This window comes from Ammospiza caudacuta, chromosome 15 (assembly GCF_027887145.1).
Source record: "Ammospiza caudacuta isolate bAmmCau1 chromosome 15, bAmmCau1.pri, whole genome shotgun sequence".
NCBI classification, from domain to species: domain Eukaryota; kingdom Metazoa; phylum Chordata; class Aves; order Passeriformes; family Passerellidae; genus Ammospiza; species Ammospiza caudacuta.
Genome location: NC_080607.1, coordinates 4,612,141 through 4,636,397, shown reverse-complemented (window position 1 = coordinate 4,636,397; position 24,257 = coordinate 4,612,141). Strand labels below are relative to the sequence as shown.

At 49.5% G+C, this 24,257-nt stretch overlaps 1 protein-coding gene across 1 annotated transcript in view; it reads right to left on the bottom strand.

The window, feature by feature from the left end:
* The window catches only part of CHD6 (chromodomain helicase DNA binding protein 6), a 101,054-nt gene that overhangs the window by 58,308 nt on the left and 18,489 nt on the right, over positions 1-24,257 (bottom strand). The gene's annotated exons all lie outside the window — the stretch shown is intronic.

Genomic DNA, 24,257 nt, shown 5'->3' with positions numbered 1-24,257 from the left:
AATGAAACTCCCAGGGCAAGCTTGGGGATGTCTGCTCTGCTGAGCCACGGCAAGAGCCCAGCCACAGTTATCACCACAGCTCAGCTGCTGAAACCCACCAGCCAAGACCAACGTGGCAGCCACAGTCTCGGCAAGAATCGGCACGTCTGGGGCTTGCACAGACCACACTCCAAACTCCTCAGAGCCCCAGGAACAGCCCAGGCCCTGCTGAGAGATTTGTTGGACGCTGCCAGCCCTGCAGCAGCAGAGGAAAGTAAACAAACCAGCCTCTGCCAAGCAGCAATGACAGCAGCAATAGACTGGAGAGAATGCAGGAACTTGCCGTGGGCTGTGAGCCCTATGACCGTGACCAGGGAACAGCTGCTATGGGGACAAAGATGGGCAAGCAAGGAGGAGAAGAGCTATGTCCCCCACAAGCAGCCCCAGGGGCAGTGCTGGGGCTGGGCTGGCTGTGTCCCCAGGCCTGTGCCCCCGCAGCAGGGAGGACCCTGCATGAACAGCACCCACCTTGCAGCCCACAGGGGGTATGGGCTGAGGGAGGGGTCATTTCCAAGGAAGTCCCCCACAGCAGGCCTGATCAGAGGGGCTGCAGCTGCAAGCCCAGCTCTTGGCAGCACCTTAGTGCTAGGGGCAACCAGGTCCCCATACTTTTCTCCCCATTGGATCAATGAGGGGTCTGTGGCAATGCAGCACCATGATGTGACAACTACAGCTGGTCTGAAGCTGCACAGATAAATTGGCCATAACGTCTCGACCAGCCTAAGTTTGTTAGAAAACAGAAGTAAACAAGTCCTCAGGTATGATAATGACAGGTCGGATTCAAATTCAAACAGGGGACCCCAGCCAATCCCATTTAATTACAAATGCAGACATCGGCCAGTGAGCTGGGTGGTGTTAAGATCCCAGCCAATCAGGTGTGTAAGCACAGGAAATTTGAAGCCCCTATAAAAGGGGGCACCCAACAATAAACTTTGGCTGCTGTCCTGTGAACTTTGATGTGTTCTGTTGTGTGCCTGTCTCCAAAACTGTAACAAGTGGTGACCTCTGACATGATACCACAGCTGCCACGGGTAGAGCAGGAAGAGAGGGCAGTGGGGAAAGCTGCCTGCAGCCTGTGGAGCTGCAGAGAGCAGTGGGCAGAGCCACTGCAGTCCCAGTGGAGCAGCAGGTAAAGCTTCGAGCAGCAGGGAAAGCTGCGAAGAGCAACGGGGAAAGCCTCGTTGGTCCGGACCCTTTGTAAATAGAAGAAGCTGCAGGAAACATGGGAGCATGGGCTTCAGTGGAAGAAGACCTTGCGCTAAAGGTATGGACCACCCTCTTTTTATCTGAATGAGGGGTAAATTTTGTGGAACAGGCTCTGGAAGCTGTTATGGATGTTATAAAGCTCTGGGAGACTTGTGGAACAGGCTCTGGAAACTGCTACAGACACTATGGACGTTATAAGGCCCTAGAGACTTGTACTGGATTTGCTGGGACAGTTAAAAGTTGAGTGGGATGCCAGGATGGCGGTGGGGATGCGGCAGGCTCCGGCCGCTCAGGTATGCACAAAGACAGGGCACTGGGCGAGGCAGCGGGAGGCAGGGGTGTCGCACCACACGCGTGGGACAGGAGGGAGGGCAAGGAGGCTGCGTCAGGCTGTGAAACCACGGCACACCGCGAGGCCGCCCCGTGCCGGGACACCTCACCAGCCGAGCGCTGCCATGTCGCACCGAGCCGCTGCAAAGCCACGCCAAGCCATGGAGCCTCGTCTGCCGCTGAGCCCTGCTGTGCCCCGTGCCAGGCGAGCACTCTGCAGCCATGCCCGATGCACGGGCTCTGCAGCCATGCCCGACACACGGGCTCTGCAGCTGCACTGCAGCGGCGTGCGGCCGTCACGGCCGCAAAGCACCCTGCAGCCACCCAAACGCACACCGAAACTCCTTCCCCACACAGATGTGCTTGGAGCGCCTCCTCCCAGGGCTGACTGGCTTGGCTCTGAAACTGCGCCTATGACCCAGCTTCCACTGGGCTTGCCCACTAACCGCTGTGACCCGTGGGAGAACCCTGGAGATACATCACCATGGATACCCACGGCCCACGGATGCCATTCCAACGTCCTTCCCAGAAGCAGTGGCAGGACAGAGGATCCCAAAGTCCCAGTGCCACGAGCGTTGCCGTCGCCACTACCAGAGCTGGAACCACCCCTTGTACACACGCTGGTATGGGACTCGACACACACACACAAGAGATGGCGCCTTTGCCGCTACCAAGTCAGCGCTGTGCTGCAATTTTCCGTTTGACCCTGACGGGTCCAGCCGCACCGAGTGACGCCATCCTGGGGAGCCCTGAACAGCACGCCACCGGGACCAGGGGAGCCCTGATGGGAGACAGCACCCTTCTCCTGCCCTCTGTGCAGCACACAGCAGAGCTGTGACTATGCTCTCCATCCCGGCCGGCATCGGGGCCGCTCCAGCCGCGGCCACAATCCCATTCCCGCTGCCTGCAGCAGCACAGCCGAGGGGTCACAGCCGTGTGGGGAGACCCCGAGACTGCGGGGGGCAGCAGGCAGGGCCGTCCAGCCGCTGCAGCCCACTGTAGCCAAGGCTGGGCAGATGGCCAACACGCACGGCAAACCCAGAAAGTCTACCCATGGAATTGAGAAACATTAAAAAGCTCCTTTGGTAAGGTTTCCAGGAATCAGGCAGGACAAATGGTTGCCATGGAGATGTGTCCATCCTAATAATGGTTTTTGTATATACCTACAACAGATTTAGTCCTCATGTTATGACTGGCAGCACTGGATCCTTTCCTTTTCAAATGTGTATTAGAATTTCAGCAGAAAACTCTGTAATATTTAAGGATTGTAGTTCAACTTAATAATTCTCTTCCATATAGGACTCACAGTAATTTTCCAGGTTGTTTTTACCCTCCAAAGAAAAAGAAGCATTAAAGTATTTACTTTTCTCTTCCAAAAATCTTACAGTTTCAGTTATGGGATTTCCAAATCTAAATTAAGTTTTGTTCATTTAAAACTGTGCAAATATTTTATTCAAGGATGGGGGCTGTTGGCTATTTTTAGTTTATATGACAATTATCAAACCTATAGTAAATCAGCCAGCCTAACAATATAAAGCTCTAAAGCTTAGAAGGCTATTGAGACAACACCAAAAGGAAACCATATTGAATATACTTGTAAGTGGAAAGCTTTATTATAAAGCTTAGATGTTTGGGATGTTTTTCTGTGTCTCTTCATAGTAAACTGTTTCCAAAAAGGAGTCATACTGATACATACACTATATTCATACAATATTCAGGGTAATATTTATCTGGACTTCATCACCTTGCAGTACTGAGGTAAGATACAGATGATAAAACCCGATATCTGACTGGACATACTTTGTAATAACTCTGGATAATGGCAACATAACACTTAGTTTTGTCACCCTCAATTTGATAAATAATCCTTCAAGAAAAAAAAAATATACCATGCAAAGTAAATGCCAAGGCACAGATTTCTAAATCCCTGTACTGTGCCCTATGTCCCCTGCAACTAATGTCAGCCTGCAAAGATAGCCTAGTATGGAGTTCCAAAACTATAAATTGTGGAAGTATAAAAACTTTTCATAGAATGAAAGTCTGAAATAAGTCTAGAATAGAAAAGACTGCTTTGTTCTTGAATTCAGCCTTTTCTATTATATGTATGCAATTCCTATAGTCATTATCCTTAAAGGTCTTGTAAAATTCTTAGTATTCCAAAATCATGAATCAGAACATAAGATGATTACACAGAAGACAAAAATTGTTGAATTTTTCTTTCTATCTGCACAACACAAATATTCAGCATAGGGGATTAAAATTCATTAGAGGTTTAAAATTAGATCAAATAGAATTTATTCCAGTCTTATCAACTCTGGATTGCAGTGTTTGAGGTTTTAGTAGGGAAGACACTAGTGTGTTGCTTTAAAGGAGGTTTTCTTGCTAAGAATAAAGGTGATGCCTTTATTCCAACCATATTACTAGTATTTTAATACTTTAATTTCAACCATGTATCTAATATTTTCCAGTGATGGACCTTCTATAAACAGTTATCCTGTGTTTCAGAAGTACTGCCCTTTATTATAAATTCAGTTTACTCTGTCAGTGACCCAACCAATTGCCCAGTGAAGAGAGGTGGCATATCTAGTATTGCCAGTCCCTTTGTGACAGCCTCCTGCTACTTTCCTCCATCAGACATAAGGCAACTTCACTGAGACATAGACTTTCTTAATATTTATGACATTTTAGAATTCAAAGACACTGCTTGTTTTAAACATCCCCAAAAGAACACTCAAAGTTCATGAAAGCAAACACAGAGGTACTAATTTAGGAGAGAAGGTGTTTGTGCAATTGGATAACAGGTTGTATGTTTACATGTCTGAGTGGATTTATTATGTTTGTGCTCACCTTGTTTGAGACAACGAGCGCAATGTGACCTGTGCATACCTGGCACCATGGTTTAAGATTATATGCCTTGAAGGTGCAATGCTTTATTTGTAATCAAAGGGGAATTTATTGCAGTTACCTTGCAAATAGACTGATACAGAAACTCAACAATTTTAATGAGTAAAATCCCAAGGTTATAAGGAAAATGTACATATGCTTTTCATTGCTTTATAGAATCTTTGACATGATTTGATTTTTCTGAAACTTGACTTGTAAACCTATAAATACATTCTAAGGGTCTTGATAAATTTATTTGAAAGGTATCTGAGACAGTAGGAGTAGCAGTAACACTTTGCATTTCATTTCAACAATGACTGTTGATTTTCTTTGTACATAACTCCTAGGCTACTCATTTCTTCAAAGTATGATTTAATTTATACAGAGGAATGTTATTGTTGTAGTCTACAACTATTACCCAATATTTAGTTTTGCAAAATGAATGCTCATGGAAGTGCTGATTTGACAATTTAAAGTACTGCAGCATTAAAAGTAAACAGAGACCCAAACCAAAATAGACACTTTATATTCACTTATCTAATGAGGTCCCATTAATTAGGGTAGACTGAAGCCAGGATCTGAAACCTTTTCTACCAGATATTATTGTCCATATTTAATTAAACCAGCATTGTATTCACCACCTCTGCAAATGACAAGGATTATGGTAAAATTAATACCGGTTCCTCTGACTTCTGGGGAGCCTGCAGTGTGTCATCTGTCACAGTGAATAACTCAGTACAATAGCTGTGTGAGTAACTTCTGACATCAATTCCCTCTGACATCAAGAAACAACTTCATAGGTGTCTCTCTGTTCTGTAATGCTGCAAACTACCTGTATTTAAGGAGACAGAAAACCCAACTGATTTTGCACTATGCTTTTGGTATTGTGACTATGCAAAGGGATTCTACAAATACAGCTAAATAATGTTGTTACCATTGTACATACCATCAAATAATGACCTAAGATCACACCCAAGTGAAGAGGCCCTCGCAGGGGAAGTCCAAGGGCTCCACACAGACACCATGGACCATCTGTGGGAACCCTGCAGTGACAATTCACTCGTGACTTTACTCAAGGACCTTGAGAATCAAATATTTTAAGGACATTACTAAGACAAGGATGTGTCACTTTTAATCATAAACCAGGATGCGACCTGAAAAACCTAACCAAGACATGGGGATGGTTTCTTTTATGGTTTTGAGTTGGCTTGTTCATGCCAAAAAAGTAAATGGCACTTTCAAAAGGGGATATATATATATGCATTGTTATAGTTATTTACAGGCTATTTATAATATAATTGGTTATTTAGATAAGGATATATGACAAAGCTAGCTGTTCTATGAGTTATTACTGAAAAATTTCTTTTTAGAATATGTTAGGGAAGCCCTTCCATCCTGGGTCTTGGCTGTGGCCAAGGCTGGCAGGGAAAGTATGCCACCAAACCCAGGTGTTTCTGTGCTAAAAGTGAAAGCAGATCACTGACTAGCTGCTTTGGCTTTGCAGAAGTTGGACCCCTTTCCTTTGAGGTAGACATGGAAGCCTAATCCAGAAAAGGCTCTCCAAGCCCCCATTGTGAAAAGGGGGCTCCTGGATGATGAAAAAGCGTATAGGCAGCTGTAAATTTTACCTTGTTAATTTAATTCAAAAGTGCATGTTTTGCTAGTTAAATTATGTAGTAGGAATCCTATTAAAATATATGTATTGTATAAATGGCCTTGCCCCAATCCTAGTTGTTCTAAATGGGCTGCAGCTGTGGCTAATGAAGATAACTGGGATAAAAGGGAGTGGGTTGCCCAGTCAGGGAGAGCCTTGGAGAAGCTCTGATGAAGAAGTAGGAACAACAGTGCTGTGAAGAGCTGCGTGTGAGAAAACCATCCAGAAGGTATGGGACTCTAGAAATATGATAACAAGTGGTGACCCCGACATGACAGAAGATAGAAGAGCCGACAGCTGTGACAGTCTGAGAGCTGGGACTCTAGAAATATGGTAACAACAGAATTATATTCCTGTTAAGTTGTAAAAATAAAGGGGGAGTGTGGGGTGGATGTACACCTCCCCCTTAAAAGTCTTGTGTGTTCTCATGTTTTTCAATCAAGCCATAACACAACCTAGCAAGCCAACAGCTTGTTGGAGGCAGAAGATTATCAACAATGGTAAGAAAACCTACCCATCACCCCACTTGAACACCAAGACAAACATTTGGGAGGCATCAATGGCAGAAGGATGTGTGCTTTTAATTGAGATGGTTTTGAGTTGAATAGTTTCTTGCTTGTAGTGTAAAGTTGTAATTTGTAAATATATTTAAAGATATGAGGACTTAAGAATATTAACTATTGAAGGAATGAATTGCAAACCTGAACTAAGACAAATTGTTTCTCCTGGTAGTTGGTTTTCTCAGGGTTCTAAAGTTGAAATGTTTCCTGTTTGTAGAGTTAGGTTGTAAAATTGTAACTTCCAAGTCACAACCTTGTGGCCATTTTGAAAACTTGTATTGCTAGTGATCCCCTTTGATAGCTCCTGGATATGAATGCTACCCCTGGCTGGGAGGAGCTGGGCTTCTCCAGTTGGGTGGAATCATCTGTGTCATCAGGCTGTCTTATCATCCTGTCTGCAAAGGGCCCTTGCAGAAGGATGACAAAGAACACTTTGCATTTTCAAACAGAAAGGGGGAACTGCGACAGCTACAGCTCGTCTGAAGCTGCGCAGATAAATTGGCCATAACACACACCAACTCAACCAGCCTAAGTTTGTTAGAAAATAGAGGTAAACAAGTCCTCAGGTATGATAATGACAGGTCGGATTCAAATTCAAACAGGGGACCCCAGCCAATCCCATTTAATTACAAATGCAGACACATCATCGGCCAGTGAGCCAGACCATCATCGGGTGGTGTTAAGATCCCAATCAATCAGGTGTGTAAGTATAGTAGGAGTCCTAATAAAATCTATGTATTGTATAAGTGGCCTTGCCCCAATCCTAGTTGTTCTAAATGAGCTGCAGCTGTGATGTCCTTAATTGGGTGGCAGCTGTGGCTAATGAAGATAACTGGGATAAAAGGGGGTGGGTTGGCCAGTTGGGGAGAGCCTTGGAGGAGCCCTGATGAAGAAGCAGGAGCAACACTGCTGTGAGGAGCTGTTTGTGAGGAAACCACCCAGAAGGTATGAGACTCTAGAAATACAACAAACAATAATATGAATACAACCATTGGTGACCCCGACGTGACAGAAGATAGGACAGCCGAGAGCTGTGGCAGCCTGAGAGCTGTGGAGGATAAGGCAGCCAAGAGCTGTAGAAGAACATAGCCTTTGAGTCGAGGAGCTGTGACAGGCAAGAACTATGAAGAATATGGCCTTTGAGCAAGGAGCTGTGTGTTGTACATGGCCTTTGAGTCATGGGGAAATGTATGTATTGTACTTGAATATCTGTATAGTACTTGAACATCTGTAAGTAAAAGAAAAGGGGAAAATACAGTAGGAGTCCTAGTAAAATCTATGTATTGTATAAGCGGCCTTGCCCTGATCCTAGTTGTTCTAAGTGGGCTGCAGCTGTGATGTCCTTAATTGGGCAGCAGCTGTGGCTAATGAGGATAACTGGGATAAAAGGGGGTGGGTTGGCTGGTCAGGGAGAGCCTTGGAGGAGCTCTGACGAAGAAGCAGGAACAGTACTGCTGTGAAGAGCTGCTTGTGAGAAAGCCAGTCAGAAGGTACGGGACTCTAGAAATATGATAACATTATGAATAAAACAAGCAACAATATGAATACAACATGTGAGCACAGGAAATTTGAAGCCTCTGTAAAAGGGGGTGCCCAACAATAAACTTTGGCTGCTGTCTTGTGGACTTTGGTGTGTTCTGTTGCGTGCCTGTCTCCAAAACTGCAACACCTCGACACCTCTCTGGGGCAAACAGAGTGTTCCCTCAGGCTCTCTGCAACAGTGGCTGTGGTCCAGCTTGGCCAGCAGAACTTTTTAGCCTGTGTCTGCAATGGCCACAGCTCCCAGGCAATGCCAGAGCAGCTAAACCCAAACACAGAGGAACAGCCCCCAGCATCCCCTCCTGGGCTTCATGCACTCTTAGGCCCTGGTGAGATGGTGAGCTGACGCACACCTGCCCAGGGCTGATTTCCCTGGGGACTGGGCATAGGTAGGACACTGCCAGATGCAGGAGAAAGCTGGCCTTGCTGCCTCCCTCCCTCCAGTGCTGTGGTGGCAGGAAGGCCAGGAGCAGCCCTGCCACATGCAGGGTCAGCCTCAGAAACGGTGTCAGTCTTGGCTGGATGGGGCACTGGTGTAGCTCCTCAGGATAAGCATGCTGTGCCAGTCAAGGGGACAGAGTGAGGCTGCAGCCTGTGCCCTCCCCACTGCTGCTCTAGCCATGGCACACTCAACAGAGCTGTCAGCAGTAGGTGCTTTTTGGGCAGCCAATCGTCAGCAGTTGTCTGCTCCACAGTACCAGCAACAAGTGCCAAAGACCTCAAAAGTATTAGACAAGTGTTTTAAGACAGAAATCCCACAAACACCTGCCTCTCCTTTCCCACCGGTACCATGCAAACCCACTCCATGAGGCATGAGCTGTCAGACTTGCTGGCACAAGGGCACAGCTGGCACTGCTGCCAGCCTACAGGCCAGCCCCAGTGACGCCCCCGTACCCCACTGTCTCTCCCTCCCCAGCAGGAACACCAAAACTCAACACGTCCTACAGGTCGGCAGCGCTCAGGGTGACCAGTTCTGCATGCTGACACTGGTCCATAGCTCATGTCATCATACTGAAAAGAAGAGGCAAAGGCTGGCCATCCTGGCCCACATCTAAGTCAAGCTAAGTGGGAACAAGGAAAGGCACCCAGTGCCACGAAATGAGCAGGGAGGAGTTTCATGGCATCTGTGAACAGGATGACACAGATTATAATCTTTCTCATTACAAAGTGTCACGGAAATGGTTTATTAACCTATATAATTTTGGAGGGTTTTGATTTGTTTTGTGCCCAGGGGTGGCTGCTCTCCTGGCCCCATCCCCATTCCCCCTGGCTCCGGGACTATCACGATGAATGGGAGCCAGACCAGGGTTCCCAGAGATAGCTAAGGCCGAGGCGAGGGGCAGTTCTTCCCTTTTCCACACAAGCTGTTGGACTGACCACGCAGCTGGTGTCTCTGACCAAAAATCAAAAAAATCCTGCTATTTCTGTTGGGTTTGGTTTTATCCTTTTTTTTTTTTTTTTTTTTTTTTTTTGCTTTGGCTCTGTGACTGGACTTGCCAGCTTGCTTTTCCTGCAGTTCTGCTGTGGGAAGCCCAGAGCCAATACATGCAGCACAAGGACATGGGAATACCCTTGTTTCCCCGCTGAGGCCTGCCCCCCTGCACAGTCCAGACCTAGAGACCAGCCTGTGCTGGTGAAAAATCCCACGGAACCTCTCTCTTGGCCTGCTCAGGAGCCAGGCTGCTGCTGTCCAGCACACCCCACCCCTGCCCCTGCTACTGCTCTGGGCTTTTTGCTATACTTTTTACCCCCGGGAGGTTCCACAGTCCAGTCACAGCTGCAGAGCTTCTGCTACCTCTTGCTTGCTACCTCTGGGTGTGCCCACCCTGCTGTTCCAGCTGCTGCTCAGAAGTTCCTGCTACAGTTCCTTTCATCACCAGCCAGAGGTGCAGCGGGCCCGGCCGTCCCTGAGGGTTCCAAAGGCAGCCCCTTGTGCATCCCTTCCGCCAGCCCGGCCGCCATTGCCGTGCGCAGAGAGGCGGCCGAGCTCGCGCCACAGCGCCCCCTGCAGCCCCGGGGGAATCATTGCCCCACCCTGCCCGGCCGGGAGCCACCAGCGCCCCTGCTGGCTGTGCCCGGAACTGCACCGCAGGGGAAGGGGCCTGCAGCCGGGACAAGGCCGGCCCTGGGGTTTGTGGTGGAGGAGCAGGGCAGGGTTCCACAATTTCAATATCTAGCATTTAATCAACGTTGTTTTTCTTTGTTTTTCTGTGCCTTGCAGGCACCTTTATTTTTTTTGTTAATAACCCTTTTTTTTCAGTTTCACCACCTAGTATTTACTTCTCTCACTGGCCGAAGAAAAGGGCGTTAGTGAGCATTTCTCTTCAGAGGAAATGCTCATTCCAGGTTGTTTTCTCCTGAAATTTGTCTCAAAACCAAGACACTAAGCCTGTCCTGTACAGTCCCTTCTGTACTGCTGCAAATGTGTTCAAGGAGGGCCCAGAAAATACAGCACTAGGTCAAGCTAGAAGACACATGCAGCTGCAATAGAGCTGCTTTCCAGGAAGGACCACATAGAGATTTCAGACCAAGTGGGTGCAACAGCTCAGAACAATCATGCTGGGCTCCTACAGGGACCAGTCTCATCCCAAATAGCCAGATGTGTAGGAGACCTGGGTTTGGTTTGTTTTTCACAGTGGTCTCTGTGCTGCAGCAGGCTCCAAGGTGCTCAGCTTACGCCTTCTTGCCAGGAGCACATGAGCACACTGGTCTTCCCCCATATGCCTTAGCTTGGCCCCCAGCAGGCCCTGCCATCACCTACCAAACTGAGATGCTCCTACCCCAGCTCCCACTTCCCAGCCCTCTCCTCACAGGTTTTACAAACACCAAATCATAGAATATGCTGAGTTGGATCAGACCCATCAGGATCATCAAGTCCAACTTGTGGCCCTGCACATGTCACCCTAAGAATCCTGTCATGTGCCTGAAAGCATTGTTCAAACACTTCTTGAAATCGAATGGGCTTGGTGCTGTGACCACTTCCCTGAGGAGCCTGTTTGACTGCTCAATCAATTTTCTGCTGGAGTAACCCAGAAGATGGATCTGGGGCACCCCAGCTCTTGTGAGAACTAGCACTCTCTTCCTGCTCTCTGTTTTCATTCCATCATCAAAAGGCTGACAAGTCCCTCAGAAACGCAGCAAGGCATGGGATGCCTCCTGTGCTCAATGAGGTCTCCCCACTACTGCCTTGCCCCAAAGAATCACTCCGTGACACTTAACTTTAAGTACCTGGCACACCCCAAGGGTTTTTGCAGGCCAGCCAACCTGCTGCTCCCAGACCCAGAGCAGAACTTACACCACTCAACAACTTCCAGGCTGTGGGCTGAGCCCTGGCACCTAGCATTACAACTCTAAGGTGCCTGTGCATGTCTCCAGCTGTGGGGACAGCACCAGGACAGAATCCAGCAGCACAGGACTCTCCCATAGCAGGAAAGCAGAACACTGGTAGCATCCATCTGCACTCCCCTGGGAACCACTGCATCTCACCAGTGCAGCTCTGCCCACCTTCAGGGCCTGGAGAAGGGCCACCACCAGCCCAGAGACACTGGGGGCACCTGTAGCCCTCTGCTCCTATTCAGCAGACCCAAGGTCCCACATGGAGCACACAGGAGCTTTCAATGAGACCCAAGAGATGCCAGGGAAGGAGAAAGGCTCACACATTGTCTGCACAGCAGCAAAACTTCTGGCAAGATAAGGTCAAGATAAATGCTTTGCTACAAGTTCCTCATCGTGGGGCTAGCCCAGGCTGGAAGTCTCTCGATGCGTGGCCCACAACAGGCCTATCATTCAACTCTAGGTTTTCAGGGTGCTTTTTATTTTTTTTTTAATAAAAAATCAAATGAAAAACCATATATTGTGCATCACACACATTGAGGGGCCCACGGCCCAGCATGCTCATTGCCTTTTGAACAGTGTTAACTCAGGCAGCTGCAGCAGTTGAATGAGGGCTGGAGGATGCCCAGACATTTGGTGCTGCAGTGAGTGGCTCAGCTCTGCTGCTCAGCTCTGCTGCCTTCAGAGCCCAGCAAAGGGCTGCAGGGCCCTGCTGCCACCAGCCCTGGGGCTGTCACACAGCCCTGGCCCCTGCTCCTGTGGGCTGCTGCTCTAGCACCACCCCACCTGTTCCTTCCCAGGCACCCAGCACTCGGGTAGGGCAGGATCTCAGGGAGGTGGCACTGGGCTGGTAGGACAAAGGCTGTGGGCAGGGAGGAGCAGCCAGTGCCAGGAGCCAGCTGCCCAGAGGAACGACCTTTAGCTTTGCCTCATGAGGCTCAGCAGCAGCGGCAGGAGACCAGCACAGCTTCTTCACCAGGACAGGGAGCAGGCAGGCAGCTGGGCCCTGCCCCACATCCAGTGCTCCTAAGAGTGGCTGTGAGGGACAGGGATGTTCCTGGGCTCTCCAGCAGAAAGGAGAGCCAGGCCCCCACTGCCAAAGCAGCCTCTGCCTGTAGCCTGACATTCTTTTTCCCAGGTGTATTGGTTTTGCATGGCCTGGTTTTAGGTAGCAGGGGTGCCAGAAACTGCTGGAAGCGTCCACCATGTCTGGCAGAGCCAATCCTTGGTGGCTCTGAAGATGGACATGCTGCTGGCCAAAGCTGGCCTAATTTGAGAGGTTGGTAATGCCTCTGTGATAACAGATTTAAGAAGAAAATCAAAACCAAGGCACAGTTCGCAGTTTTTTCTTTCAGTCCCAGAAGAGGAAGAGGTAAGAACATGTGAGGGACATAACATGGTGACGCCAAGGTCAGTGGAGAAGGAGGGGGAGGAGGTGCTCCAGGTGCCAGAGCCAAGGTTCCTCTGCAGGCTGTGCTGAGGACCACGGTGAAGCAGCTGTGCCCCTGCAGCCCACGGGGATTCCCAGGGGATGCAGAGATGCAGCCGCAGCCCGTGGGGGAGATGCTCACACTCAAGCGGGTGGATGCCTGGAGGAGGCTGTGATCCAGTGGGAGACCTGGTAGAGAGAGAGGGCCCCTGCTTCCAGGCTGGAGCAGCCTGTCCTTGGAGGACTGCAGCCCGTGGACAAGTGACCCAGGCTGCAGCAGTTTTGGGAGGACTGTGTGCCCGTGGGAGGGGCTCACGTTGCAGCAGTTTTGGGCAGACTGCTGCTCCTGAGATTGGCAAGCCACGCTGGAGAAGTTCACAGAGAACTCTCTCCTGTGGGAGGGACCCCACGGTGTCACATGGGAGCAACTTCTCTCCCGGAGCAGTAGAAGAAAACCTTGAGTGATGAACTGACCAAACCCCCACATGCTGTTTTCCTGCACTGTTGGTGGGAAGGAGGGAGGGGTTGGGGGAAGAAAAGATGTTTTAAGGGCTTATTTTACTTCTCATTATCCTACTCTGACTCTCTTAGTAATAAATTCACTTTGCAACTTTAGGTTGAGCCTGTTTTGCCCTTGAAGTATTTCTACTGGTCCTTAACTCATGAACTCCTCATTATTTTTTTTTTCTCTTCTGCCCAGCTGAAGCAGGAGGGGGTGAACAAGAGGCTTCTGTGGGTGCCTGGTGCTGTGCCAGCATCACACCCACCTTATACCCCTGTACTTGCACAGAACTAGAGCCATCTCTCTAGAGAAAATAAGGCTGGGATATCAGATCCAGAGAAGACAGTTAAACCTCAAGATCTGCTTAGTCTGCTCAAGGGTAGGAAGGCTCTACAGAGATACCTGGACAGACTCAATCAACAGGCTGAGGACAATGGTGTGAGGTTCAGGAAGGTGAAGTGTCAGGTCCTACACTCAGGTCACAGCAATTCCCTGCAGCTCCAGGCTGGGGGAGGAGTGGCTTGAAAACCACTTGGCAGAAAGGGACTTGGGGGTGCCAGCAGTGTGCCCAGGCAACCAAGGAGGCCAATGGCAAGACCAGTATTGCCAGCAGGACTAGGGCAGTGACCAATCCCCTGCACTTGGCACTGGCGAGGCATCTTGACTACTATGTTCAATTTTGGGTCCCTCACTTCAAAGGGAAAAAAAGGACATTTTGGTCTTGGTCTATGTCCAGCAAAGGGCAACATGGCTTGTGAGGGGTCTGCAAAAAATGTTTTAGCAGGAACAGCTGAGGGAGCTGGATTTGTTCACTCTTGAAAAGAAAAGGCTCATAGGGGGAACTCATAGTTCCCTCCAAGTCTCTGACAGGAGGTTGTAGTGGGCTGAGGGCTGGTCTCTTTTGCTGTGCCTGCAGTGAGAGAACAAGAGTAAAAAATTACCTTAAGTTGAGACAGGGGAAATTCAGGTTAGATACCAGAAGAAAATTTTTCACTGTTAAGAGTGGTCAGGAAAGAGAATAAGTTGCCAGGGAGGTGGAGTCACCATCCCAAAGTATTTAGGAAGGGGCTAGATTGGGCACTGGGTGATATCTTTTAGGGGTTGCAGTGGTAGTGCTGGGTGGACCATTGGACTTGATGATCTTAAAGGTCTCTTCCAACTTTGATGATTCAATGATTCTAACCAGGATATCCACTCCGACCATGTGCAAAGTCTTCCAAGTGCAAGAAGAGGCTCTCCAAAGCCCCACAGGTGTCAGGAGAAAGCCCCTGGCCTCCTGTCTGCACATAGAGCTGGCTGCAGAGAGGGCACCCCGAGAGGATGGCAGCACGCCAGCTCCTCGGGGGCCCTGCTCCAGCTCCCAGGGTGACATGCCATCCCAGTGTGTGGAAGGCTCCTTTGAACTGTGCTGCCACGGGCCAGAGGCACTGTGGCCAGCTGTGACCGCAGCCACCAGGGAGCCTGTGGCATGTAACACACCCTGCCATGAACAATGCTCACTTGGCTTAAGCATGGCGTTAATAATGCCAAGGTTTGAGTCCCCACACAGGCCACTCATTTAAGGGCTGGACTTGTTTTGCGGAGAAAAGAAGAAAACCTCACAACTTTGTAAAAGTTGTAAAGTTGGTATGTTTATTACAGCACCGGACGCACACGAAGATTGCTCTCCTCAAAAAAGGCATGCGTACCTCTGAGAACTTCAGGTCTCTTTTTATCTCTCTCTCAAATACATATGCATCCAGTTTCACAATAGGTTCATACATATTCATTTTTATGGGTTTCGTGTGACTTATACCACTAGTTCCTTGTTATCAGAAAAAATTCCGAGGTCAGGCTGACTTGCCCTTACAGCAGTCCCTGCCTCTCTCTATCATCTTCTGTCTCCCCCCCTTTATCTCTGTCCTTCGCTGAAGTAACCTCACTGAGCTTAGGCCTTGCAGTCTGGCTAAATAACTATGGTTTCTAACCACAGACTCAACTCAAAAATGTACATTTCACCTAAATTAAAATGGATTTCTATCCTGGAAAATTTTCACTTTGCTTCAGACTCAATGCTCCTTGTGGGTTCCTTCCAATTCAGAATATTCTGTAATTCTGTGATAATCCTGTGGAGCAAACATCTCTTCCCATCACCTCCTAGGAGACAAGCTGGACAGGAGAAAAGGGACACAATCATGTCTGTCTCATGCTGGTTTGCTTTTGCCTGCTGCATCCAGAGCATCCTGTCTGGCCTCTGAGCCAGGAACTTGTCCATCATCCTAAAGGGAAGCATACCACCTGCTAAGAAGCACCACCACCATGCTATGCGGATATATATGCAAAAAGAACCCCACATAACAAGCTAATTCCATACTAATTAAGAATTTGCAGATTAAAGAGGAACTCTAATCTCAAATGAGACAGCCCAATTTTCTAAATAAGCTTATGGTTTTCACACAGAGATCAACATGTTCTCACCAGCACATCATGCAAGCACTGCAGGTTTATGGCCACAGTCACAAGTGGGGAGTTTTCATTCTCCATGCTCAAGTTTTTATGGTTTTGTACACCTTTTAACTGATGTGTGCCCCATCCCCATGCTGCCAGCCTGCAACACCCCTGCACCAGGCAGGCATCAAGCACTTTCAGCAGCCAAGGACAAGTCCTCCATGAGGTCATGGCACAAGCTCCTCAGCAAGCCCCTATGGCCAGGCACCACGCACAGGCAGTGAGCACACCAACATTGCACACTGACCACACACTAGGAACTGTCTTGATGCGTTTCAAGAGACAAGCAGAGCAGCCCTGAAAGCTGTGCTTTGTCCTTCTCTGTGACCAGCCCAAGTTGCTGTGACACAGCCTCTACACAGCATCTGCTGCTAGCAATGACATTTTCAGTTATACAATTTGAGGCACATTACATTACTATCCTTCTCTCTTGAATTTATTTTTATTGTTCTGAAAGCACAAGCCATCCTGACACCAGGCTGAGTCCACATCATGCCATTACTTCCTTTTGCTCTTGCCTGGGCTCCTCCAGGAGTCGCAGCATCTGTGCAGAAGCCAAGAACACCATTAGAAATTCCACAACTGAGCCAACACCAATCCAAGACTAAGCATTGACCATTTGTTCTCCCTCTTCTACCAGCCTTCCCATATGAGTGGCCAAAGTCTCCTCTGCAGCTGGAGGACTGATTTTCCCAGTTCAAAGGCTGAGGCTCACTAACATGTGCTCCCAGTATCCCCTGGACATGCACAGTACTCCAGCCATGCAGCCCAAACACCAGTAAATACCACGAGCACTCTGTGAAAGCAACCACAGCTCCCTGGGAGGAGCCATCTGTCTCATCTGTACACACAACTCCACCCAGCACACCTCCAGCAGAGTGGTTCACCTCTGTTTTCCCTCAGAAATGGGAGATCTTCTCAATAAGATCTTCAGAGAAAAACGGGCACTGAAAATCAGCTGAGAGCAAAGGCACAGAGAAGCCACAGTGGCTCTGACTAGTCAGCCTGTAAAGGGACAAGATGTCCAGGGCTTGAGAAGAACTTTCAACAGGCATTGCAGAAACACACTTGCCAAGTCTGGGAGATGAGGTCAACATATGAAGAAAAGGAATAAAGCTCTAGAGTGGTAACAGGGATAACAGGGTAACAGGGTACCCCAAGGCATGTGCAAACTACTCCTCTCAGCCTGGCTTAGCTACAGTGCTTCCAGGGCATCCGAGCTGGAGCCTGGGGAGTGCAGAGCCTCAGCCAGGGGTGCTGCCCAGCACCCCTGCGTGATATTAGCTCATCCACATAAAGCAGAGATGAAGGAACACAACATTTGGAAGCCACAGCACTTGGGAGGTAGCACTGCCTTCTGGAACTGTCACAGACAGCTGTGAGCAGCCCCAAGGACTGTCCAAGACAAAGCCATCACAGATGGGTCACTGCTGAGGATGCTTTTCAAGATCACACCTGATGGAAAGACAAACTACCATTGCCTACATCCTGCTGCAATTCAGAAGGAGAGGTGGATGCTATTTCCAGACTTTCCACCATACAACACGTCTCTACACCAAAGTATCCAATTTCCTGCTTGCTCAACACCACCTGCTGAAAATCTAGCTCTGAGCAAACAAAACTTGTGCACTTACTCTCAAGTGCAACCCAACTGTGCCCAGCATGTGCTGGGCAACACAAGCATAGCACCAAGGACTCCATCTGCATGTGTAGCTGCTACATCACTACTAGACCAGGAAACTTGTGCTCCAACAGTCACCCAGCAGAATGAGAGCACTCAGATGAAGCCAAGGCAGGAGATGTTCTGAGCACCCTTCTGCACATGGTGGGAGCAGGTATCAAGTGTATGGCACTCAAGGAATAGCTGAATAATTCCGTTCAGAGCACACTGAACAGGTACCAATGCACACCCCAAGTGCAGGATCCTGGCAAGCAGGACTCATGACTGGTAGGACTTGCTCCTAGAGGCTCCTGCTCTGCCCTGACACCTGCCCCCTGCTATCACTGTCTTGGGTGTCCCATGGGTTCCTTCAGCAACCCACAGCAGCGTACACTTCTGCAAGCACAGCCTCACACGCCAGGCAAGGATTTCACAGTGCACAGGCAACACATCCTTCCTGGCTCCTATAAAGCTCTGAAGCATAGAAATGAAGCAAGAGGTGCTTAGACAATACCTTGACAGCATCAAACCTCCTCAAAGAGGCCAGCTCACACGAGCTGCAGTTCTCCTCACACCTTCCTCCATTGTTCTCAACCACTATGTTCTCTTGAAATTCGCTGCCCAGGCGACACCCCAGCCTCAGTTCCTGATTATTCTACTCAGACATCTTCTAACAGCCAAGCTATGGCACCATTCAACACCAAAGCTCCTACTGGGGCTGTCCATATGTCACACAGCATGGTCTGCTCCTCTGTGCTTCAGAGAGCCTCCTCTGCCAGCTCTGTCCCGAGCTCCCTTGAAGGACAGTGCTGGGACAGGAAGCCTGGCTTTCTGCATCTACCTTACTCCTGTCTTTATACTATTTTACATTGAATGTTTATTTCTATCCTGTACAGGGGGCTAAAAGAGCAGACAGGCAGCCCCATGGTGCAAAAGCAGGAGGAATGCTGCATGTGATGGATCCTGGCTCTCCTGCTGCTCTGCATACCAAGGGCTGGGCTTTCAGGAAGGCCAGCCTGAGGTGAGAGAGGGCTGAAGATAGAAAAAGCACAGCCCTCACCCTTTTCTGCATTCGATTCTCAGGAAAATCCAAACCAAAACTGCTTGGAGTGACCAGCACATCCAGCGATTGCAAGGGCTGGCATGACTGAGCAAACGGGGCGAATTCAGGAGGCTGGAGAAGGCTCAGAGTGATCAGTACCCCAGGGAAGAGCTCCTCACCAGATCAGCTTGTCCAGCAGGAGGGATCCTGGGACCCACTGCACCTCACTTCAGAGCACATTGCCAAGAGGAGGTACCCAGCCCTACCAAAAACAACTTTCAGCCTCTTTTCTCCAATTGTGCTGAGCTCCAACTGTGCTCTCCCAATGAGAAAGTATCCCTGGCTTTTTAACAAGCCTCTGGAAGCACATCCCTATCCACACTGCCAGCCCAGAGCAAGGACCAGCTCAGAATAACATTTCACCATCCCTCTGTGAGTCTGACTATCCAGCAGTGTTAGCACAGCACCAGGCTAACCCAGCACACTTTGTTCTCAGGCCCACATTTGCCTCAAGAGCTGAACATGTCTGAAACATCAGGGTTACCATCTGATCTGAGAAGTCCTTGGGCCACAGCAGGCTGGGTGAGAGGCATCTGAGGCAGCACCCTCTGAGCAGGTCCCAGTGTCACCATGTGCACCCACTGCAGTGTGTCCCACACAGTCACTGCCATGGCATGTGAGCTCCACAGAGAAACCCCCAGTGCTGAGCCTGTAATAAAGCATTGTAAAGTCACAGTGCTGGAAGCAGGAAATCCAAGACAAACTGCCACAGGACAACAAGAAATCCTAGCATGTGGTTTGCAAAAATAGTTACAATGCTAGCGTGCCTGCAACTTGTCACGGCATGGAAACAACAGCTCTTCAGGGTCCCCCTTGGCCCACAAACAGATCTCAGAGAACCTCAGACACATCCCACAGCAGTCTCAAATCCACAGCTGAAAGAAATCCCCTGATTTAATGTGATATGCATATTCTTGGCCAGGTTTTGAAACGTTAAAGACAACAGAATCTCAAACAATACTCTCTAATATTGATTAAATTTACATACAACATAGTTAGCAATCTGTAACCACAGCAAGTAGCATTCATTGTTTTGCTACTTCAATCTGGCTGGGAAGATGCTGCAACACACACCTCCTTGCCTGCAGGCTGCGAGCAACCAGAAGGAAATCCTGATGGAACAGGTCCAGCTGCACAAAGCTCCTAGACAAACATTAACGTGTCAGCCCAACAACCCTGCTCCAAAAGTGTCAGTGTTTAAGTTGCCACAGAAGAATGAATAATTTCTAATATTTATCACCTTATGTGACAATAACAGTGAGCTCTGTGTGAAGGTTGCCCAGATGCAGATCATTTGGGGAATGGCAGCACAAGTGAGCCTGCACAGGTGGGACATGACCTGCAGGAGAGTATGCGCCCCAGGAGCCCTGCACTGAGGGCTGCTGACAGAGCTCCTTCCTGAACCCAGTCTGGGTTCCCCCACCCAGGACCCTGCCCAGGCCAGCTGCTAGCTCTGAGAATAGCTCAGATCAGCTGCAGAGGATCAAATAATTGCCCTGAGGATAGGAAATACCAATTATTTTCAGTTTTCTGGGAGCGCTGTTGGGCCGGGGGGGCAGCGTGCTGGCCGCCCAGCCTGGGGGGAGGATGGCCTGACAGCTTGTTCTACACTCTCTTCGTTGCTTATCCAAAGGAAAGGAAAATGTTTCCAAGAAGTTTAAACCTCAGACTTGCTTTTTTGAAACCATTTTCCAGATTGCAGTTTTTACAGGAAAATATAAAATGCACAAATTCTCCACCCAAGGCTCAGTCCTGACCTGTGCCAGCCCTCCTTGCAGAGCAGCAGGGAGCAGGTGCAGCCCTGGTGCAGGGGGCACACAGCACTGCTGGCCAAGGGGCAGCCTGCATCGGAGCTCATACCCTCACCACAGGCACTCAGCAATGTGCTCCTGGCTCCTTTCCCATCAAATCTTCACAGGGTACTTCTAAAAGCCACATGAGATCCCTAAAACTGTTTTACAGGCTGAAAAACTATTTGTGTCCATAAGGAAGTTCCTTACAGCAGCACAAGATGTCAGCTCCAGACTCGAGTGCCTCCAGCCAGGGAAGCAGCAGAAGCATCTGGTGCCCACCTCCCAAAGCAGCCCCTCTCCCTCTCTCCAGAAGCCTGATGTCTGGGGTGCCCATGGATTCTGCAGTGTTTCGACCACACCATCTCACATCTCAGGAGGATATTTAAAGGACACTGATGGAAACACTCAAAATTAAAATACCCCAGTGAAGGTCTAACAAGCACTGTTAACTGAACTTCTGTAGGCAGCTCTTCCACAGGAATAATCCTGCCCACCAATGCTGCATGCAAGTAGCAATGCCAGAATCAAATCTGAAGCTTGGATGCAGAACTGGGACAGAGCAGCCAGCGTGTGCTAACATCCTTCAACAGTCCTGCTGACAAAAGGCATGGCTGCCTGGCATCCCCATGAAGCAAACAAGAAGGAAGGGGAAAAGTGAGTTAATGTTGCCCAATCCCTGTCTGACTGACTTTGAAACAGTAGTTTTCTGACTTGAAAAAAAATCCAGAAATATGCAGAAAAAAAATTTTAAGAAACCCCAGCTCAACCCTGTTGTGCATCTGGCAAGCCTGGGGAACAGCTACTCCATGGGCACAACAGGGCAGCTGTGGGAGTGGGGCTGCAACAGCACTGTGATGGCACAGAACACCTGGCCTGAGAGAAACCTCCCCTGGCAGCCCTTGGCTGGGCTTCACATGTGAAATTAAGATTAGGGCTGAAGGAAAGCCAAAATTCATAGCTTGAGAGGGGTCAGAAAGGGCCCACCAGAAGAAAGTAGGGCTGTTAAAGACCTGAGTTTGCAGACACCTTCCTGAAAAATGACCTTGGCAATAAGATTAGGGTTGGGATAATGCTGAGACAAACAAAGTCCAGAGCTGGAGCTGGAGTGGGGCTGCAAAAGAACATGGCAGCTTCCAAGAACGCTGTACTGGGAGGAAACACTGGTCCAGGCAACTGGTAGAAAACTTCTCTACAGCTTCTCAGGAAAATCAGGGCTATGGCTAAGGAAAAAAAAAAAAAAAAAACAGAAATGCAGAGGCAGCAGAGCTCACCTGAGCAAAGAAGGACTTGCACAAGGCCTTACCTGGGAAAAAGCCTTCATTAGGAAAAGGCTTGGGAGCTTAGCTAAGGCTCTGCTGGAAAACCAGCACAAGGGTCCAGAGTCTAGCACTCATGTGGGGCTGGAAAGGGATGGCAAAATATAAAGAGACCAGCCTGGGAAATGTTTTAGAAGGTTCCCTACAGTTCCGCTGGAAAACAGCTCAGGTCAGGGTTTGGACTGAAAGGAAAGGTTACATGATACCTGGGGAGAGGGGCTGCTAAGAGACCCATGTGGATCCCCTTCTGCCAGGAAATGGCTGTGGATCCTTCCTTATATCCCTTCCTCACAGCCCACAGGCAAGCACAGGGTCAGGCTCAAAAGCAGAATGCACACTGTTACTGCTGCAGCAAAGCTGAAAGCAGTAAACTTTCTGCTGAAAGCTGCCAAACCCAAGTGAGAGCAGCTCAGAGTCCCAGGGTGAGTGAAAGCTTTGGTGTGAGCCATGGGCTGGGAGTCTTCCCTGCAGTTCTTCACAAAAAATAAGAAGCTTGAGCAAAAGCCAAAGCTTACAGCTGAGCCAGGCTTCAAAAGCCAAGCAGGAGCTGGCAGGACAGCTGGGCTGGGTCAGTTTTCATCCAGGCAATGGTTGTGGGGCCTTTTCAATTGCTCTGTGGAATATGAGAACCAGTGCCGGGATTAGGGTTACGGCTGTGAGAGGGACAAAGCCTAAAGCTGCACTTGGACTGTGGCAGGAAAAGGGCTGCCAAAACCAAGTGGGGGCTGCCAAGATCCATGGGCTGGAAGAACTCTATCCGGATTTCCAGCTCTAAGGCTCAGATGGAAAGCAAGAACTACAGCTGAGACTGACAGAAAGTGAAAGCTAAGGGTTGCATTTGGAACAGGGTTAGAAATGGTATGACAAAGATTATTTTAGTTTGTCAGAAGCCCTTGTCTGGGAATCACCTTTTGTACAGCAATTCTTGTCAAAAGGTTCAGGTATAAAATTAGGTTCAGAGTAACATTGATGGACAGAAGAAGCCTTAACATACAACTGAAACAGGGATGGCAATGGGCTGCCAAAGCAAAGTGGGGGCCTGCGAAAAGACTGGGGCTTAGAGAAACCTTTGGTCTGAAAAGTGGCTCAGCAGCTTTCTCTAGAGTTTCTCCAGAAGGAAAGAGCTAAGTTTGAGAGAAAGCCTGGAGATGCAGACAGAGACAGGAAGGGGCTACCAGAAGGAAATGGTAGGAGACCCATGCTAATGCTAGAAAAAGTTTCAGGTCTGCCTGCATGGCTTCAGGGCCATGTCTACCCATTCCCAAGAAAAGGAAAGCTAGAGACAGAGAAAGACATTTCTCCATTTAAAGCAACACAAAGCCTGTGGTTTGAAAGACAGGTGTCTGTCAAAGAAGGCGGGAACTTCCCATGGAAAGGAGAATATGACCCTCTTCCATCTGAATTCTTATAACTTTGAAATGACAGGGCTTTCAGGCAAAGATACCAGAAGAGGAATAGCAATTCCTTGCTAGCGTGTGTGTGTGTATAACGTGGCAAACCAACCCCAAGGCGGCAGCACCGACGAGCAGACGCAGAGCCCCAGGGCCGGCCTTGTCCCGGCTGCAGGCCCCTTCCCCTGCGGTGCAGTTCCGGGCACAGCCAGCAGGGGCGCTGGTGGCTCCCGGCCGGGCAGGGTGGGGCAATGATTCCCCCGGGGCTGCAGGGGGCGCTGTGGCGCGAGCTCGGCCGCCTCTCTGCGCACGGCAATGGCGGCCGGGCTGGCGGAAGGGATGCACAAGGGGCTGCCTTTGGAGCCCTCAGGGCCCGCTGCACCTCCGGCTGGGGAAGTGGACTGCAGCAGGAACCTTGGCAGCAGCTGGAACAGCAGAGGCGAGCAGATCCCCGGAGGTGTCAAATCGAAGGGAAGCACTAAGCCCCAGGCGGGGGCAGAAGCTGCAGGGGCCCCGGCAGGCTCGGGCTGTCGGGTTAAAGCACAGCAAAGGCAGCTGGAGCAGCGGAACAGCGGCAGAGAGCAGCGGGGCTGGGCAGAGACAGGCGGCTCCCACAGGCAGCCACGGACGCTCCCTCCGGGAATGGGGCCGGAGTCCCTTCCCCGTGAGGTTGGCTGTTGGACAGGTCCCAGTTCAGCAGCTGAAGCTCAGCCCCGGTGAGCAGAAAGCAGCGCAGGGCAGAACTCCGCGGTGGCAGCAAATTGTCCCCAGGGCAGCAGCCTGCCCGTGTCACCTCTGAGCCCAAGGGCGAGAGCTGAGCCCAGCCCAGCCCCTCACCTGTATCTCTGCCCTTCCCAAAAGAAAGCCCTACAGCCAGCTGCACCCCGCCATCCTGGCCCCTTCTTTTGTCTCTTGTATGTATCCTCGTTATCATCTCTTAGGCCACAAATGGAAGAAAATTCCCTAAAATTCCCTGAGAGGAAAAAAACCAAACCAAACCAATTAAAAAAAAAATCCACACCTGAAAAATCTG